General features: G+C 35.0%; 1 long non-coding RNA gene across 4 annotated transcripts; it reads left to right on the forward strand.

Annotated features, from left to right (window-relative positions):
• The first annotated feature begins 13,113 nt into the window (after nt 1-13,113).
• LOC113314190 lies at nt 13,114-15,668 on the forward strand. 4 transcript variants are annotated; one of them, XR_003342320.1, is made up of 4 exons: nt 13,117-13,409; nt 13,761-13,875; nt 13,980-14,343; nt 14,500-15,668. It is a non-coding gene; the product is annotated as an uncharacterized LOC113314190 (long non-coding RNA). The 4 variants fall into 4 exon arrangements; XR_003342319.1 differs by having other exon boundaries at nt 13,118-13,409; nt 15,025-15,665; XR_003342318.1 differs by lacking the exon at nt 14,500-15,668 and having other exon boundaries at nt 13,114-13,409; nt 13,504-13,875; nt 13,980-14,447.
• The last annotated feature ends 5,604 nt before the right edge of the window (nt 15,669-21,272 follow it).

The raw sequence follows: 21,272 nt of genomic DNA on the forward strand, positions 1-21,272 counted from the left end.
TTGGACACCAAGGAATTTCCAAAACCGAATATTCTCAATGATATGCAATAAAGCCAAAATTGGTTTTCATAATTCCTGGAAATGCTTTGTCCAATTAATTACCGAAATCTCAGTAGAAAATCTCCAACTAGTAAATGCACATTACTAATTTTTATTTTCTAAAGATATGCATTTTAATTGCTAGAAATTAAAAGCATATAAAACTAAAAACCTTAATTAAAATATTCTCAATTTATTTCAATCCGGGATTCTCCTTTAGCTATTAAGGAATATCTTTGAACAATAAAAGATAAGAGTTGCTGCACATGTTCAAAGTATGTCGACATCTTTACTTTGTAAATCCCTTTTCATATTTACAATCTTGGAACCGGTTTCCCACACTTCCAAACAAGTTTAGAATTGGTTCATCTGACTTCCAAGAACTATGTGATTGATTATCCTATCAAATCACCATTAATGGGTTTCACAGTTCTACCTCAACATAAAGTTTCGGTTCTACCTCCAAGTGGGTATTAGGATCGGTTACACTAGTTACCATAAAATGGCTAACTAAGTACTAGGAACGGTTACCGCTTCTTATGGTAAAACTTGTGATCGGTTGACCAAGTTATAGGATCGGTTACACCAACTTACTAAAACTTGTTAAACCTCTTACAAGGATCCATTACACTCTCTCTTGTTATCGGTCACACCTCTTACTAGGATCGTACCCAATGGCTAGTATTTAGTCACACCAAATTCAAGATATCGATCTTACCATCTCAGGTGATTACTTAAGATCGGTTTCACTAAAAAAGTCATACCAAAACAAAAGTATGGCCTTGTGAATAGTTTTACCAAGATACATAAACAAGTTATGAGCGGTTATACTAAACACACATATTGGTAATTCAAAATATTTGCAATGAATAACAATACCAATAAGCCTAGCGATATCCCTTTCGTTTCACAAAACAAGTTTATGAATTTACTTCCTTTAAATGAATGTAAAACATTGTTTCCTAGGACGAAATCTTCACCCATACCCATACATAATGACAATAGCATTCATACGATTATATCGATGTCTTATATACGAAGTTCAAAAGATAAGCGTTATACGTTGTATTGTATTCCTTAATACTACGTCTAACTAGAGTATAATCATTCACAGCTTCACAGTTATGTTTTAAATATGCACGACTTGAAAGATACGTTAGGGAATGAAACAGTTCAAGTCAAATATTACTTACCCCAAGTGGAAGGATGATGTCGTCGTTGTAGCTCTTTACTTCTTCTCATTCTTCAAGTCTTCACGTAATACTTGTAATGTCTCATATCCTAATACTTTCAAGCTAACCTATACGAAGTTGACTCTAGTAAATAATCAAGCGACTCTTTAAATGAGTTTTGCTTCACTAAAATATGACAACCAATCTTGACATACCAACGCTTGGTGGGTTCAACCGAGCTATGCTCTAATAATTCACAATCACAATAATATATTGTGGAGTATCAGATTTTACGTGATTTAATAATACCTACAAACTTAAAAGTAAATTCATTTGCTAAAAGAGTTTTTGTAACTCCGATAAAGATATTGACAGTGTCTTACAAGATAGTGATACTCTACAAAAAAAAAATTGTTTTGAATCTCTTCCAAATTCACAAAAACCATTCGATTGGAACTTTCTAAAATATAACAATCTGATGCTTATTATCCCGCATAGTCTGCAACTTTTAAATAGTTTTGTCTAATGCTCTGTGTTAGAGCATCGGTTAAGTAAAACTCACAATATTTAGTATTTGAAGCTTGTTTTCAATTTTTGATTAAAAACGTGTCTTGATTTATAGTCTACTAAAGTCAGTCTCAGACTAGGAATATAACATGGTAATTGATTATCAGAATTCACCAATCGACCTCGAAGAACTGAAGACAACGTAAACAAAAACTTCATCAACAAAGGTATGTGAAGAATGACTATCCTATCTACTCATATTATCTACCATTTTATAGCGGGACATATTAGATGACTTTAGTATTATGATGAATATTATAAAGAAATAAGATTGCAAGCTATAAGGAGTAGTCAAGTTAGCTCTTGAAAAGACGAGGGTATCCAAATACACCAGAATCTTTAAATTATCCACCTATAAGTCCTCTTATCGAAAGTGATTGTCTATGGACAAAGTCGAGACAATACGACAAATCGGTATCACACTTTGTGTGATCGTCTATGGATACGAGATCGAGACAATACAACAATCAAAGTGTGATTACTTGATAATAGGTTCGGACTTAACCAAACTCTATAGGATCACTATCAAGTAAAGCGGAGTTAACGTTTGTGTATTTTACTTCTAATTATGATAAACAATTATAATTGCGGAAATAGAAAAGTAAAATACACAGCAAGATTTTGTTAACGAGGAAACCGCAAATGCAGAAAAACCCGGGACCTAGTCCATAATTGAATACTCTTAGAATTAAGACGCTATACAAAATCTAAACCAACTTCGTATAGTTGAGACCAAGAAACTAACCCTAGTTCACTTAGTTTCTTCAGTATCCCTGCGCTTTCGACATTAAATAAGTGCACGCACTGGAACAATCTCTTTGGATCGTACTCCAAACAGTAAATGAACAACAAATATGTTTGGTAACAACTCTCTTGATTCTTTCCAGATAAATATATCTCAAGTCATATGCAAAGGCTCTTCCGTTTAAACTAATAAACTCATTTACCTGGTTAGATCAATCCAATCTGTATTACCTAAGCAATAGGATTCGAATTTGTAACAATCAGAATAGATCTCAAGAGAACTTTTAGGTGTTGCCGATCTCAGGAAACTAATCAATCGAATAAATCTGATTCTAGTTGGATCCCATCCGATCAACGTTTGTGCTATACAAAGATATGAGAAACCAATGAGAAATCTTCTCCGTCTTCAAATCTTCTTTAATCTTCAATTAAACCTGCACAACACCACTTGAATCTCTTGTGATCAATCATGCACAGAACGGAGTCTGTTAACAATGGATTATCACAAGATGTATTTAGATCTACAAACAGTTCTAAAGATCTCGTCGACACTTCGATCTAGTTTGAGTGAATCTTATATCAGAAGAGAATATTCTCAAGAATAAACAAACTAGGTGAAATCAAAGTTCAACAACCGTCAGTCAATCAAATCAATCGAAAACTAATAAACTGCAATTATCTAGTTTCCCACCAACGGTACTCGTAGAGCTTCCTGATCCCACAGAAGTCTTTAAACGAGCGGTCGTAAGAGATTTTTCCTAATTAGGGTACTTTCCTCTCCGGATAGACGGCTCCACCAGAAACAACAATAAGATGAAGTTTTCCTGGCTCTTATGGTAGTTTGTTGGAGATGCAAACTTAGGTATTTATAGACCAAGGATGTTCGGACACCAAGGAATTTCCATAACCGAGAGCATTCTCAAGATATGTAATAAATGCCGAATCGGTTTTCATAAGTTATGCTATTTACTCTTTTTGTTCATAATTGGATAAAAGAGGAGTAAACTTCTTGAGAAATCACATTGTAATGTTTAATATTCATGGTTATACTAATTGCAGGGATTTCATAAAGATAATTTTTAGAAAGAGTTTATTTTTGTTAGAGCATTGCTTGGTCGAACTCGCATGCGTTGATATCTCAAGCATGTTTGTCAATGTTAGTGATCAAAACTATAAGTCTTGATTTCTAGTCTACTATAGCTAAGTCTCAGACTAGGATAGAAAGTGTAGTTGAGCTCAAGAACTCCATGGAAATCATCATACAAGACGAAGTACTACTCAAGGAACTGGTGGAACTTCATCGACTAAAAGGTATGTGGAGACTTGAACTTATCTATCACTCAAAAGTATATCTACTCTATCTCCTATCTTGAGACAAAAGTCGTTTTGCTATATAGACTTTGATTATACACATTTGCTATTTCGAGCCGAGTTTATCTCGCCTATCTATTTCTCGAAATATGTGTTGGTAAGCTTTTTCTTTGGCCAAGTTCATCTTTACCTAGTAACGAAAGTCATGATAAGTTTCAATCACTTTGAAAATTGCTTACTTTGACGAAAAATAGTTTGTGAATAACAACTATATAATAACGTCCTCTAAGAATGTTTCAATGATTGAAATGAGAGTTTAGATTATATAACCAATGCTAGATATAAGCATTATGTGGCAACACATATATGTATAAGTCCTTTTTCCTTGAACCGAATTTTGTGAACTTTATTGATTAAGAGAACCAGAATAAGAGCCGTGAACTCAGCCCGCGAACCGGCGGAAGTTCTCGACCCGAGAAAATCTGCTAGAGTTTGAGATCTCCTTCTGGGAACTTAAGTCCGCGAACTAAGTCTGTGAACTTAAGTTGGTTATATCTAAAGATGATTGTTTGTGAACTTATTTATATTATCTAAGGAATGTTAAATGAAAATCGTGGCTATAAAGTTCATGAACCGATTCGAGTGAATCAAATCGTTTTTGCTTTAATTGTATCTTGTGTAGTTACATAAGATTTCCTTGCAATTGAACAACTCTCTAACTAGTTTATTTGAGTCATTTGAACTAGTTATGGTGAAGAAGAATATGGTTGATACGAAAGTGCTCATATGGCTAGCCATTGGTTAACTATTGTTGAACCAACAAATGTACATGTTAGGGTACGGTTACACAAACCTAAAATCGTTCATTTCATTTGTGTGTAACAAGCTAAGTTTTCGATCCAACAGTTGAAAGATATTAGCTTAAATCTAATCAGGTTTTCATCTAACGGTGAATATTGAATGCTTTGTTACCAAGCTAACATTGATTGCAAACCCTGATTTGAAAGACTATATAAGGGGAGAACTCTAGCAACTGGGAAACCTAATCCCCACACCTCCTGTGTGATACTAGTTGTATTAGCTAGAGTCAATTCCCCTTTAACCTTAGGTTTCTTCTTAAAAACCAGGTTAATGACTTAAAGACTTCTTTGGGATTGTGAAGCCAGACCGATACTACTTTCTCGTAGTTGTGTGATCTGATCTTGCATCTTCTATCATTTTGAGTACAATCGCAACGATTGACTTGAGATTTATATCTCTGATGGGCAAGATAGAAAAGTAGTCACAAACATCTTCGTCTCATCGTTTGTGATTCCACAATATCTTCTTTCGCCGCGTCGATTAAGATTATTGTGAGGTGATTGATAATACTAGGTTGCTCTTCGGGAATATAAGTCCGGTTTATCAATTGGTTCCTGTTCACCTTGATTTATCAAAAGACGGAACAAAACTTGTAGGTATTTCTGTGGGAGACAGATTTATCTATTCATGTAGACTTTTCTGTGTGATACAGATTTGTTTATTAAAGTCTTCGACTTTGGGTTGTAGCAACTGTTAGTTGTGGGTGAGATCATCTAAGGGAATCAAGTGTGTAGTATCCTGCTGGGATCAGAGACGTAAGGAGCACAACTGTACCTTGGATCAGTGTGAGATTGATTGGGGTTCGACTACAGTCCATATCGAAGTTAGTTTGTAGTAGGCTAGTGTCTGTAGCGGCTTAATACAGTGTGGTGTTCAATCTGGACTAGGTCCCGGGGTTTTTTCTGCATTTACGGTTTCCTCGTTAACAAAATTCTAGTGTCTGTGTTATTTCTATTCTGCATTATATTTTGTTATATAATTGAAATATCACAAGTTGTGCGTTAGAATCAATCAATTGGAAATCCGAACTTTGGTTGTTGATTGAAATTGATTGATACTTGAACATTGGTCTTTGGTACCGTTCAAGTGATTTCTCTTGTATTCAATTAGACTCGCAGATTTCTATTTGCTTGAGAAAGAATTGAATCAAGAAAGAGAGATATAACTCTTTGATATACTTTATTAAGATTGAGTCTATTTGATTCTCTTGAAAGTATATATTGGAGTTTGTCCATACAGATTGCTAATCGAAATATTGGGTGAGGTTGTTGTACCCCCGCTTTTTCAATTGGTATCAGAGCAGGCAAATACGTTCAAGACCTTATAAGTCTGTGTTTGTAGCGATCTGACTCTATGGACAGAGGTGCCATCTCTATCAACGTACCACCAGTCTTCGATGGCTCTAATTACTTATGGTGGAAAACTGTTATGCGAGCTTTTCTTCAAGCACGTGATTTTCAATCATGGGTATATGTTGTTAATGGCTATGATGTTCCCGTTGTGGCAGTTGGAAATGTAAACGTTTCCAAGAATATTGGTGAATACATCCCTGCCGAGATACTTGCTACAAAGCAAAATTCCGACGGTTTGAATGCCATCATACATGCCATTACCCCGAATCTTCAGCACCATGTGTCAAATTGCAGTAAGTGTAAAGAAGCGTGGGATATATTAGAAACCGTATTCGAAGGTAATACCAGTGAAAAGGAAGCTAGGCTTCAAAACCTTAATTCCGATTGGGAAAACCTTCGTATGGCAGATGAAGAAACATTTGATGAGTTTAATCACAAAGTGTCTGAAATTTTTAATGCATCTTTTGCATTGGGTAAGACTATTCCTGGAAAGGACATTGTGATAAAAATTCTCAGATCGCTGCCATCTAGATACGATTCTAAGAAGCATGCCATCGTTGAGGGAAATAACCTAGATAATCTCTCCAGAAATACGCTGGTTGGGAAGCTTAAGATCTTTGATCATGAGCATTCATCCAAATATAAGGATATTGCGTTCAACGCACTAAAGTACATAAAATTACTTGATAAAAGTAAAAAAGTGTATATCTCTGAAGACGATCACTCTGAGACTGATTCATCAGATGAGCATCTTGACAAATCGGTCTCGATGATCACTAGACAGTTTAGGGATCTTCTGTTGAAGAGAAGTAAACGGTTCTCCAGAGATAAGCCTAAAGCATCAGTCAAACCTCATAATCGTGTTCCTCCTAAAAATAGGGATATTGATGAAACTGATGACGAGGATATGCCTCAGTGCTTTAAGTGTAACAGATTTGGTCATTTTTCAAACGAGTGCCCAAATCGTAGAAAATACACTGGGAACAAAGGTCTTGCTGCAACTCTTGATGAAATGTCTGACAACTATGATTCTAATGAAGACGAAAAATCAAGTGTTGCACTTCTTGGTGAAAATATTTTGATAATTGTAGCAATACATACATCAATCTTGATATTCTTTAAGAATAAAACCAACTAATCTGAAAGAAAAATTTGACCCATTCTTTGGAAACTCTATATGTAATGTTTCAGGTTACACCATGTGTCTAGCTGCTTGCACATCTCAGAAGCCTGATTTTTATCCTAGATTGACGTGTTCGTACTGTTCTCTAAAGGGTCATGAACTTTCAAGGTGTTACAAGTACAAACACCAATTGAGGCACGTCAACAAACTTCAACGAAGAGCAAATCAATTGGAAAATAAGATTAAACTTTCTCAGAAGACCGCTGAGGTATGTAAGATTTTATCTTCGTCTAAGAAGTTAGTTTCCAAGGATAAACCAAGACCATCAGAGAAGAAAGTATGGTCAAATCGCTTTGATAGACAGAGCTATGTGGATTCCTCTCAAGAAGAAAATGGTGGACAAATTGTTGTTCACCGCAACACAACTTGGTTGTGTTGATTGGTAAATCCTGTCTCATGTGCCTGATCAAAAGAGACAAGATTGTGCACCTCTCAGGATTTAAGAAAAGTTTTTATTTTCTTATTTTCTTAGTTTTGTGTCTATCAATAAATGAGGGTTATTCTCGACAATTCTACTCTCTCTAGGGTTCAGAGTTGTGCGTGCACAAACCTGTTAAAAGGTTGTGTGACCCTATATTCCTTTTTCCTTCCCTGAAACCTCTTTTTGTCTCAAGACCACTTGTTGAGATTGTGAATTCCTCTCCCAAACCCATACGCCTATGGATGCTCCAAGTACCTTGTCTTCTGATGGAAAGGATGTTAATATGATTGTCAAGCCATCAATCATGAAGGAAAAAGAGAAATCTCCGTTAGCTCCGACATTGAAAAGAAAAAGAAGGAATGTGAGGAAGCCTAGAGCCGTTCCTTCAAATTCTCAGAAGTTTTCTGATGTTCTTGAAGTGTTGAAGGAGATGCAAAAGGAGATTCATCAAATAAAGGATTTTGTGTTTAAGACTCATGAGATTCAGAAGGCCCTGGTCCGATATCAGTCAAGAAGGTTTATTGATATTAACTCCTATCTTCATGAACCTTATGTCCCAATGGCTGTTGACGACAAGGAGTTCGGGGACGATAAAGAATTCTTCAAAGGTCTTAATGCCTAGTAAATCTTCTATTTTTCTTGTTTTGTGTAGAAGAATAACTAGAGTTTGGAATGACCATTATTGTGACTACACATAGCTATGTCCAACGTTTTCATCTTCATGTTTTTAGATTTATTGGTTTAAATTCTAAAATTGTTTGAAAGATGATTTTTGTAGTATTAATCTTTATGGTTTTATATATTGCAATTTGTTATGGGATATGTGTGTTTGCGTCCGTGAACTGTGATTGTCTCATGCCTTGTCAAAAGTTAAGTCCTTTATATGTTGATATGAATGTATTGATAAAAGAAGGAATGAACTTTTGACATTACAAAAGTTAAGCCTATTATGTCAATTATTGATGGAAGATAGGTTAAAATCTTTTGTTTACAAGGATTATGTCTATTATATGTCATCGTGTAAATGGTGATGGAAAATAGAATGAATCCTTGATTATTCCACAGTATTTGGTCGACCTCCGGTCTACAATTTTTGTGCATATATTGTGTTGTTCCATAAAGTGTCTTATGTTGAGCACAATCGACTGAGTTAGCTTAGTTGTTGCTCCGTGAGGTATTTTATGTCGAGCATGATCAACTAAATTAATCATCCTTGTTTGATTATTTAGTTGTTGCTCCGTAAGTTTTCTTATGTCGAGCATGACCAATTAAATTGATTACTTTTTGTGGTTAATTTGGTTGTGTATTCCGATTAGATTAATTATGGGTTCTCTTGTGATTAATCTAATTGAGTATTTTTGAGTCTCCATAAGTTCACTTATGTTGAGCATTTCCGATTAAATTAATCATGGGCTTTCTTATGGTTAATTTAATTGAGTATCTTGGATTCAAATTCATACTTGTATGTAATTTGTTATGTCCAAAGAAATCCTTCATTTCTTTTGAAATTAAGGTCGCTCTTGTTGTTCTTTCGGGAATGGCATATTATGGGGGAGAGTTCTTAATTGAACTTGTGCTTAATTGGCAAATCTTTGTGGGGAGTGCGGCTGTGGAATATTATTGGGGTTATCTTGTATCTTTATAAACTCCTTGATGAATGCATTTAGCTTCGGCTTTATGATTGCATCTAAATAAGATGATATATGCTTTCTTTTGGTCATGAAATGTCTCTTTCGGAAATCTCATTAGGATCCCGTTTTCGTACATTTGCCAATTTTATTGACAAAAAGGGGGAGAATTAATATGTAGTTCACACTACAAATACATATGGTTTTCGGATCATTATGTAAGGGGGAGTGGTTTCCATGTGAGATGGAGTATTGACTAAGGGGGAGCGATACATATCACCATATTATTGTTGTCGAAGTTGTGATACAATTGAACTTTGATGCTATATAATGATACTATGCCACTGTATAACAATGATTGAGAACTCTTGTTTTCTCATTGTTATAGCTACAGATTTTCAACAACGATGATGCTGAACTTACAACCTTTGGGATCATTGGAGTACTTGGAAGTGACGAAGATTTCGAGTAATGCTGAAGATTAGGCATGTGGAATAGGATCTATAATAGTTAATACATTTATTTTTTGTATTCCATATGTATTGATAGTTTTGTCACTAAAATTGACAAAGGGGGAGATTGTTAGAGCATTGCTCGGTCGAAGTCGCATGCGTTGCTATCTCAAGCATGTTTGTCAATGTTAGTGATTAAAACTACAAGTCTTGATTTCTAGTCTACTATAGCTAAGTCTCGGACTAGGATATAAAGTGTAGTTGAGCTCAAGAACTCCATAGAAATCATCGTACAAAACGAAGGACTACTCAAGGAACTGGTGGAACTTCATCGACTAAAAGGTATGTGGAAACTTGAACTTATCTATCACTCAAAAGTCTATCTACTCTATCTTCTATCTTGAGATAAAAGTCGTTTTGCTATATAGACTTTGATATACACATTTGCTATTCCGACCCGAGTTTATCTCGCCTATCTATTTCTCGAAATATGTGTTGGTAAGCTTTTCTTTGGCCAAGTTCATCTTTACCTAGTGACGAGAGTCATGATACGTTTCAATCACTTTGAAAATTGCTTACTTTGACGAAAAATAGTTTGTGAATAACAACTATATAATAACGTCCTCTAAGAATGTTTCAATGATTGAAATGAGAGTTTAGATTATATAACCAATGCTAGATATAAGCATTATGTGGCAACACATATATGTATAAGTCCTTTTTCCTTGAACCGAATTTTGCGAACTTTATTGATTAAGAGAACCAGAATAAGAGCCGGGAACTCAGCCCGCGAACCGGCGGAAGTTCTCGACCCGAGAAAATCTGCTAGAGTTTGAGATCTCCTTCTGGGAACTTAAGTCCGCGAACTAAGTCTATGAACTTAAGTTGGTTATATCTAAAGACGATTGTTTGTGAACTTATTTATATTATCTAAGGAATGTTAAATGAAAACCGTGGCTATAAAGTTCATGAACCGATTCGAGTGAATCAAATCGTTTTTGCTTTAATTGTATCTTGTGTAGTTACATAAGATTTCCTTGCAATTGAACAACTCTCTAACTAGTTCATTTGAGTCATTTGAACTAGTTATGGTGAAGAAGAATATGGTTGATATAAAAGTGCTCATATGGCTAACCATTTGGTTAACTATTGTTGAACCAACAAATGTACATGTTTGGTTACGGTTACACAAAACTAAAATGGTGCATTTCATTTGTGTGTAACAAGCTAAGTTTTCGATCCAACGGTTGAAAGATATTAGCTTGAATCTAATCAGGTTTTCATCTAACGGTGAATATTGAATGCTTTGTTTCCAAGCTAACATTGATTGCAAACCCTGATTTGAAAGACTATATAAGGGAGAACTCTAGCAACTGGGAAACCTAATCCCCACACCTCCTGTGTGATACTAGTTGTATTATCTAGAGTCGATTCTCCTTTAACCTTAGGTTTCTTCTTAAAAACCAAGTTAACGACTTAAAGACTTCATTGGGATTGTGAAGCCAAACCGATACTACTTTCTCGTAGTTGTATGATCTGATCTTGCATCTTCTATCGTTTTGAGTACAATCGTAACGATTGACTTGAGATTTATATCTCCGATAGGCAAGATAGAAAAGTAGTCACAAATATCTTCGTCTCATCGTTTGTGATTCCACAATATCTTCTTTCGCCGCGTTGATTAAGATTATTGTGAGGTGATTGATAATACTAGGATGTTCTTCGGGAATATAAGTCCGCTTTATCAATTGGTTCCTGTTCACCTTGATTTATCAAAAGACGGAACAAAACTTGTAGGTATTTTTGTGGGAGACATATTTATCTATTCCTGTAGACTTTCTGTGTGATACAGATTTGTTTAGTAAAGTCTTCGACTTTGGGTCGTAGCAACTCTTAGTTGTAGGTGAGATCAGCTAAGGGAATCAAGTGTATAGTATCCTGCTGGGATCAGAGACGTAAGGAGCGCAACTATACCTTGGATCAGTGTGAAATTAATTGAGGTTCAACTACAGTCCAGACCGAAGTTAGTTTGTAGTAGGCTAGTGTCTGTAGCGGCTTAATACAGTGTGGTGTTCAATCTGGACTAGGTCCCGGGGTTTTCTTCATTTGCGGTTTCCTCGTTAACAAAATTCCGGTGTCTGTGTTATTTCTATTTCGTATTATATTTTGTTATATAATTGAAATATCACAGGTTGTGCGTTAGAATCAATCAATTGGAAATCCAACCTTTGGTTGTTGATTGGAATTGATTGATACTTGAACATTGGTCTTTGGTACCGTTCAAGTGATTTCTCTTATATTCAATTAGACTCGCGGATTTCTATTTGCTTGAGAAAGAATTGAATCAAGAAAGTGAGATATAACTCTTTGATATACTTTATTAAGATTGAGTCTAGTTGATTCCCTTGAAAGTATGTTGGAGTTTGTCCATACAGATTGCTAATCGAAATATTGGTTGCGGTTGTTGTACCCCCGCCTTTTCAATTTCTCTTGTCGTAACTGGGAGAAAATAGATCGGTTTTTTTAGTTTCTACGTTCGTTACTGGCTAGATCAGAATATCTTATGAAATCATATCACAAACATTACACTCTTTACTGTTTATTTTTTTAAGTTAAATGAGCACATTTCTAGTGATGATTTTTCTCTTAATAAATAATGTTTTTTTTTTTTGGATTTCCTCTAAAATTTAAAATCATTATTTTGAAACTTCTTTGTTCATAAATGCGAGAAGTGAGAAAAATATTGGATAAAATTTCATATTTGTTAATGTCCAAGGAAAATCCTTCTCTTGTATAGAGTGAAGCCTCTCTTATCGTTCTCTTTGGGGATGATATTAATGGGGGAGAGTTCAATTTAACTTGTGCTTAAACGCAATATCTTTGTGGGGATTGCGGCCGTGGAATCTATAGCTGAATACAATACCTTTAATAACTCCTAGACGAAGTACTAAGTTGTTAAACTTAGTGGTATCATCGAAAAATATTGGTATGGCTCTTTAGTCCTGATATCCTATTAAGTCGTTGGTCATTATGATCATAGTCAAACCTTTGTCAATTTATGAAAAAAAAAGAAAGAATTATTTAGTAGAGATCTACTAAGACATCTATCTATCTAATCTAATCTATCTAACTAGATGATAATTGAAACTCAATCTTGATTCTCATTCATTATGACCCCACCAATATCTGAGGTGGACAATCTAATTAGAGAGTATTAGGAAATACAACTCTCTCAGAATTTGCTGGAAAACTGAATCCCGTAGTAAACGTGATTCCAAGGATTCGGGCAGCCAAACATACAGAGGGAAGCATAATTCTACCAAATCCCTTGTACCCATAAATTCCACCTTTAAAATTCTACATCCAAACCGAGCATTAAACAAATTACATCTTACTTGCACCTTTCATAGGTAATGAACCGTCTCCCCCACGCCCTTCCTTCCACCGAGAGAACTACCCATGATTACCCCCACTTCCTCCCATCAACAAAATTAACCCAGCAAACAACCTCCTGAGAGAAAGGATGAAGAAGCCGGATGTGAGCTATGCTCATGGACAACTGAATATCCAGAAAGGTTAATTACCATACAAAAAAAAAATAAATCTAAAAGTGGATAAAGAAAGATGTTGTCCAACTGGAGGAATAAAGACAAAGCAGGGATCTTTACATCTGAAAATGGTAATGTCAAATCTGGAATTTTTTTATTCTGAAAATGGGATCTTTAATTATTTTATTTTTTAATGATTCAACGATGTTTTGGGTTTGGATATAGGGTTTTTGTGATTTTGGTTGATTCGGAGGAAGGGAAGTTCTTTATCTTCTGTGTTTTTCCGGAAGAGAATCTTATGTTTGATTGTAAAATCAATTTTAGGTCAACTAGAATTGAGTGTTCTATATTGTTTGATTGTTCATCAATTTGTAGATGGTCACTTCTCTTTTTCTAAGGAAAAAAAAAACACTCTTTCGTTGATAATAATTTTGTTATTATCGAGAAATGAGGAAATTGATTTTACTCATTTCTGATTCTAGGTTTTCCTCAAGATGAAAAAAGCTGATGTGAACCTACAATAGACAAACAGTTCAGTTTCAAATGAAGGTGGAATTGGTATTCCTCAAGATGATCTCGATCATTTCTAGAATTCAGGTAGCTTCCTACTCAAAACCTGTCTCAAACTTTGAACTTTCACAAATTTAATTTCAAATAGAGCTCCATTTGAAACTAATTGAGACACTTTGTTAATCTTGCAGAGTTATGTTAAATTGAGATCATATGTTAAATTGAGATCATTCTTTGATTAATATATTGTTTGGAAAAGGAGTCTACTGTGCTGATAAGGTGAGAAAGAGCGGGAAGTCTCCTTGGAATAGGTCTATGATCTCAAGAAAGCTTCTGTGAGAGAATTGATCCTGTAAATTGTCATCTATCTTTATTTGTGTTCATGTGTTTCACATTTACAGGAGTACATGTAAGCACTCAGTTCTTACAGGCATGTATGTGTTTTCACATGTTTTTGATGGGATCTTTGATTTCTTTCCAAGGTGGAACAAGTGATGACTTGGATGTTCCCACCTTTTGTGCTGAATTTGCAAAGGAACATGAAGTTTGTCTATTGTAGGTTCATTTTCTCTATTGTAGTTTCATTTTCTAATCTGTAACTACTTCTCCCATTTGGTTGATTTCCATTTCAACAATTTCAAGTTTGATTTGGTTTTATATTGAAATTAGTGTATTGATTTGTTGAACTAATTATGGGATTTTTGATTGAAGTGATGGAGTTAACAAATTCACTACCAATTGAGTAGACTGTTGTTTTCCTCTGTGATCATCATCAGCTGTGCATACAAATGGAAAATGAAATGGGGTCCTTCCCATATCTCTGAACTATACTAATCAACTTTTATTTCTCTGTTTGTTTTCAGTTAACTTGAAATTGTCTGAAAATGAGCAGACAATTATGATTCCATGGTTAATGAATATTTGTTCTTTTTTCTCATTTTCTTACTTTACAATCAAATACTAGCATTTTTTGATATGTAATGGTTTGGTTCATTAAGTATTTTCTGTGGCTTCGAATTTTGAAATGTTTTAATAAAGGTCTAAGATTTTGAAATGTTTTGGCTGTTACTGCCTGCTGATTAGAGTTTCGACTAACACTATCAGATGTTGAACCAGTTTGGTAATCTCACTTCTATTGGTTGTTTCTTATGCTAGATAATCAATGTTTCTATATATTTACTTTTGGTTTTATTGATGCAATATCATCACACAACGGAGTTTTTTTTTGTTGTGAAGTTGCTCTTACAGATCATGCTGCTTCAGTGATGGAATATCATTACACAAGGACGCCTTAACAGGGGAGTTTTTTTAGTGAAGCTGCTCTTGCAAATCATACTGCTGCGTCAATCCTTAAATTTCATAACCAAATATATAAAGAACACTGTGTCTCCTAATAGAGATTCTAATGCTGATTTGAACAATTTTGTTATACCTCTAGACAACAGTCATGCTACAGCTGCAACGGGCACTATTAGGATGTTCATATATTTTCTGAAAGTGTTTCTGCTGCCTGAGGGTTTGGAGTTTTCGGAGAAGAAAAGTAAGTAGACAGGGATATGGGAAAATCATCATGACTTGGATGGTTTTTGAGAGAGTGCATGGAAATAACATAAGTGGTCAGACTTCACCAGAGGTTGGGTCTTTTTTCCTCCCTAGGAGCCAATGCATCACACTACAAGTACAAGCTATGAGTTTTTGTAGATGTACCAATTTGGTGGTCCATTATTTACATGGTTGGTCCAACAAGAAGTATAAGATTATTATTTTCGCAACTAATTTGGTTGTGTTACTTTATTGGTAGATATACTTAGATCTACCATGTACAGATATTTTATTCAAATAAATTTAAGTTAAACGAAAATCTACTTAATAGAGAAGTCACAATATGTAACTTTATATGCAGCGCATTTCGAATTAACTATATACTGCATGTATGCTTAAAGGATGCTTCTTAAACCTCCCTACTCCATGTTTTGGCTTTGTAATGTTGTACTGTTGCTTCTATTATCCTTTCGGAAACCAAACTCGCATTGGATCACTAGCTCAGACAACTAACTAATATTTGAGCCGACCTTATGAACCTAAGAAGCCTGACTGAACGAACCAAACTCCCATAGGCTCACCAGTTTGCCGAACCTAAATTAGGCTACATTCCCAGTGCGAAGCACGGGTTACGATCTAGTACGGCTTTATTAAGGAATATCTAAGGGGGAATGAATTACATGGAAGGTAAAGTTCAAATCTAGCAAAAATAGATAAGTAGAGGCTAAGGGGGAGAACATATCACCATAGTATTGCTTCAAAGTATTGGTACAATGGATTTTGAAGAAGGTAACAAAACGATCACTTGTATAAGAACCATTGAGTAGATTGATTATTCATTATACGTTCTCTAACTTGAGTATTCTCGTAAGTTGTTATAAGCTACCGATCTTCAATAACAAGGTGTTGAACAAACACATGCATGTAAAACCATAGAAGAACTTGAAGAACAAAGAATTCAAGATTTTTGAAGATTCAAATCAAGATGCATTATGGAGACCAAGTTGAAGTTTATTTTTTGTTTTATTCATATGCAATTAATAGTTTGTCACTAAATCGACAAAGAGGGAGGTTGTTAGAGCATCACTCGATCAAACTTACAAATTTTGGTATGTCAAGCTTGTTGTTAGTTGTAGTTGATCTAAACCGTGTCTTGATTTATAGTCTACTAAAGTCTGCCTTGGACTAGGAATAAATTATGATAATTGAGTATCGGAATTCACCAATCCACCTTGACAAATTGAAGACTGAAGACGGCGTCAACGACAACTTCATCTACAAAGGTATGTGAAGACTAATTATCCTATTTAATCCTATTATCTACCATTCTATCTACTGAGACATGTCGTATGACTTTGGTATTTTGATGAACATTGCAAATAACATTGCAAGCTATAAGGAGTAGTCAAGTAAGTCTTAAAGTTCACAAATCGTTTCACCGTTTCAAGAACTTGAACTTTTTAATATAAAGAATTTATTTTTAATATCGCAATTAACTCGCGTACATAAACTTATTTTCTCAGTTCGCGAACTTGTCGATTTTAAGATAGTACATGATACTATTTATTTCAGCGTACATGAACTGATTTGCCCAGTTCGCAAACTAGTTGATTTTTAATATTTCATGTACACTTTTTATTTTCAAGTACACAAAGTGTTTACAATATGTGAACTTGTCAATATTAAAACTCCAAAGTTACGAGACGACTTTTTAGTTCTAAAACAGTTTTTACCGTCCACGAACTGATTTGGTCTTATGACAAATTAAGCTTGTGGGTTTTAAAACTAATTAACCGTGAATCTCTGGGAAACCATATGGTACGCTCTAGTTGCATACAACTTCTTACATTCTTTCATGCACAATTTATATATAGAAGTTTCGCTTACTTAGTAGTTCTCTACAAGGCAATAGTTCACAAACTTAGCTTTGTTTGTAAGCTACGAAGATTGTTCATCAATATAAATAGAGGACTCTTGCACACTATAAACTTAATCTTGAGTTTTTGACACTTCTTTGTCCTAGTTGCATACTAGAACTGTCCTCTAAAAACCTAGGTTTTCTCTGGAAGATGTATTCTAGGTTACGAATTTGAAAAACTGCACTAAGGGATTCGTGAAGTCCGCTCAGACTATGTTTTACTTGATATATCTTGTTCTTATTGATCTTATAAGATCTCTAAACTTTAGATCAGGAACTTGATTGATAGAAATCACAAAGTATTCTTTATCTCAGATTTTGTGATTCCACAAGATAGATATCTAGCTAAGTCACTTCTGATATGATTTGTTTAGATTGTTCTTATGAGTTAGAATTGATTAGGCACTTCTACAACTCTTGAAGATAATAAGTTAAGCCTAATCTTAAGTTTGCTTGATATCTTTTTTTCTTGAAGATCCCTTATAGCATATAGATTTCCATATTTGATTGAATATCTTTCTCAAGGAAATCAAATGGGATTTCTGTTAGAGGAAAAAAGAATCATTAAAGTCTTCACTTAGTTTGAAGCAACTCCTAGGATTTTTGAAAAGGATATGCTACTAAGTACACCACCAACTTTTTGGTTCGGCGACCTGTATCGATAAAACCTAATACGATTGCAAGTAGACCAACTTAATGATCCTCGACAATATGTATATAAATTTATATCTCTATCTCTTCTCAATTAAAAAGTATAGACAATAGAGTCTGTGAACCTGATTGTCAAAAAGAGTACTTGGATGGTCCCAAAGATCAATATCCAAGATCAATCGAGCCGTATCCAAATAATCCAATCGGAATTCAGCCAAGTATGAAACTTGTTATCCATCTTTCAAGATACGAATTCTACAAGAATGAGTCTCGTAATATATTATAATTAATATGGACGTATCTACAAAGATTGAATACGTATTACTTATGAAAACCCTATTATAAAGATAAACAATATAATGTAGAAATAAAAAACACAATACACCAGAAGTTTTGTTAATGAGGAAACCGCAATAACAGAAAAAACCTGAGTCCTCATCCAGATTTGAACAACAATTGTATTAATCCGCTACAGACACTAGCCTACTATTAAATTTCGGACTGGAATGTAGTTGAGACCGAATCCATCCCCCAAGCGATTCATTTACAGTCGCGCTATTTACGTCTCTTGAACCTCGCAAGGCTCTACGCAATTGATTCCCTTAACTGACGACTTTTACAGCCTAAGATTTGCTTCAAGCTAAGTAAAGACTTTCAATACCAATCTGCCCCTAACAAATAAGCTTATTTCATTTCCCTTTAGATTAAAAATCGAGGCTTGGAAATCTTTTTACAATAGACAAAGCTAGTAAACCTCACAAATCCGGAACACTTACATTCAATTAGCTGAGAAGCCTGAATTCTTTACCACCTCTCAAAAACAATCTTGAACTAATCAATTAAAAAGTTTTCAAATATCTATCTGTAGACACTCCAACTTTGCATGGGCCGAAAAAGTATGCCGCGAAATCGTATCCGATCTTAATCATAAAAGGAAGCCTAAATTTGATCCATCATGCATTAATGCAAATAGGCTTACCCATCACTTTCATCCATTAAGTATGCACCTAGTCATAGTGCCTTGTCCGCAGGTGGTAACAGGTCCGTGTAAAACATTTTCACAAGGACCCAATATGTGTCCAAATGTGAGATCAAGTCTATAGCTAAATTGGTGTCCCACCAACCAGTGAGTAGACGACCACTAATGCCATGCATGATCATGGTTGGAATCTGAACATTGGATTCATTTCCTAAGACTCGCCCATTAGTATTACCCAAAGACCAAAATCCACTACCATACGTTAAAGGTAAGTTAGCCTTCCTCCGTTTTTAAAATGTTGACACCATTTCAACCCTAGGTCGGCATTGCCTCATATGCAAGTCTTTCCCGGTTAAACAAAATCCCAGGATTAAATGATATATTTTGCAATTATAGTAATAATTGAAATAAAATAATTTTTAAATATAGAAAATGAGTTATTTGTCCAAATATTTTTAAATCATGGTTCAAATGGACGAGTAAAAAATAGTTTGAGTGAAATGGCCAAAAATAAAAATAGTAAGGATGAAACTGGTTTCATCCTAACTTAAATTTAAAAAATAGCAAGGATGAAACTGGATACATCCTGTGTAAATTAAAAATAAGAAAAAATATTTGAAAATGGGCACGATAAAACTGGTTACAGCCTGCCTATTTTTACATTTTTGTCCATTTAAACAGTATCAAAATCTAACTGTCCATTTCACCCAGGAATTGTTGATTTTGATCTTTTTAATCCATTTTGTGTTTTAAATATGAAAATAATATATGTTAATTTGAAAATGATATTTATGTTTTTAATGTGAGCGATCCGATCAAAGTCAATTAATCTTATGATTTTGGTTAACGGGAAAACAATATAAATAGGAAGCTAGCGTCGGTGTCAAGGGAGAGGGGGAAAAGAAAAACCTAGGAAGGAAAATAGTGGTGCAAAAGTTCGTTTGAATATTCATAGTGCTCGGATACGATTTTGTGGGAGCAATACCGTTGGTTCTTCCTTAATAATCTAAGTGACATCCAAATATCACTCACAGCCAAAACAGGTTTGCGCTGGCTCATTTTTGTTTCTGTATTTGTAGTATCATAATACATGCGCGTTTTGTGCAATCCTATGATGCTTTTCTGATAATAATCCAATGATGTTTCGAAACAGAAAAGATCACATGTGCTAATATGATTGGTTGGTGATTATTTATTGGTGGGTGATTTTGTTTTGTGTCTTTAGCTTCTGTATTGCATAAGCTCACTCCATGCAAAATAATTATGCCGTTATGCTCCAAGTGATGATAACATGTGCTTTAATTAATTCAATCCAATAAACTTGAGATCATATTACTCTTTTTATTTGATTACTGTTTAATTAGCTAGTTGCATATACGACCTAGTACTGGATGTTCGGTTGATAGCTTAGGGAATTATTTGTTTTCCTTTCTTTATTAATAATAATGATAATAATCCCCCTATTTTTTTTATTAAAATATTTTTATTATACAAATATAAAGAAAACGTCATTACACAGCGGTAGTAGGTAGCCGAGCTACAAGCTGGGCACCGACTCCCTTTTGAATAATAATGCTTAATCTATGAAAGACAGAACCGGTTATTCTATGGTTGACATCGTGACTAGCTAGGCAGTTTCTCAGTCTCTTGAGAAGGAGTATTGTATCTTCTCCAAGTTCACCCACGGTAGAAAAGGCTAAAACATTGAAACCATACCCATGTGTCACACATTGGTCCAAATATTTGTTGTTTTTGCGAGTAACCGCGACATTGATAGCTTGGCCTGGAGTAAAGTTGCGGGTTCTAGCACTAGTGAATGGCGAGATGCCTGTAACATCAAAGCATACATCTTTCCCATCCTCCCAATTATAGACGAGAATATCAGCGGGCTTTAAGCCACTTGCGTTGTTAGATAGAAAACCCAATGAGACTTCTTTTCTTGCGGCTACCATAGCCTTATAACACATGTCCATAAAACCATCTCGAACCATGTCATGTCTGAACTTCACCCCCACCTCACTAGCACAATGAAGGGCGTGGTCGGCATAAATGTCCATCGGCCTGCTGCAAATGGAACACTTACTGCCCTCGACAAAGAATGGAATGCCAAGCCGGTACTTCAGAACGGAACTAAACTGCCTTGGTCCAACTGTTTGATTTAACCCACTAATAGGCACAGCCTTGAGAAAATCCATCGCATGCTCTTTCCTGTTACATTGCCACATGATAGATTCACGTTCATTTAAACCAAGGCTAGTAGGTAAATTCTCCTTAATCGCACCAAAGTATAAAACTGCCAGAGACTTCATATGACGAGGGGCAGTGTCGTTGATGCTGAAATTAGAAGTATCTAAACCATAGGCTTGCGTGAATATCTGAAGAGCATGCTCATAT

The sequence above is a fragment of the Papaver somniferum genome, chromosome 9, assembly GCF_003573695.1.
Source record: "Papaver somniferum cultivar HN1 chromosome 9, ASM357369v1, whole genome shotgun sequence".
In the NCBI taxonomy this organism is placed as follows: Eukaryota; Viridiplantae; Streptophyta; class Magnoliopsida; order Ranunculales; family Papaveraceae; genus Papaver; species Papaver somniferum.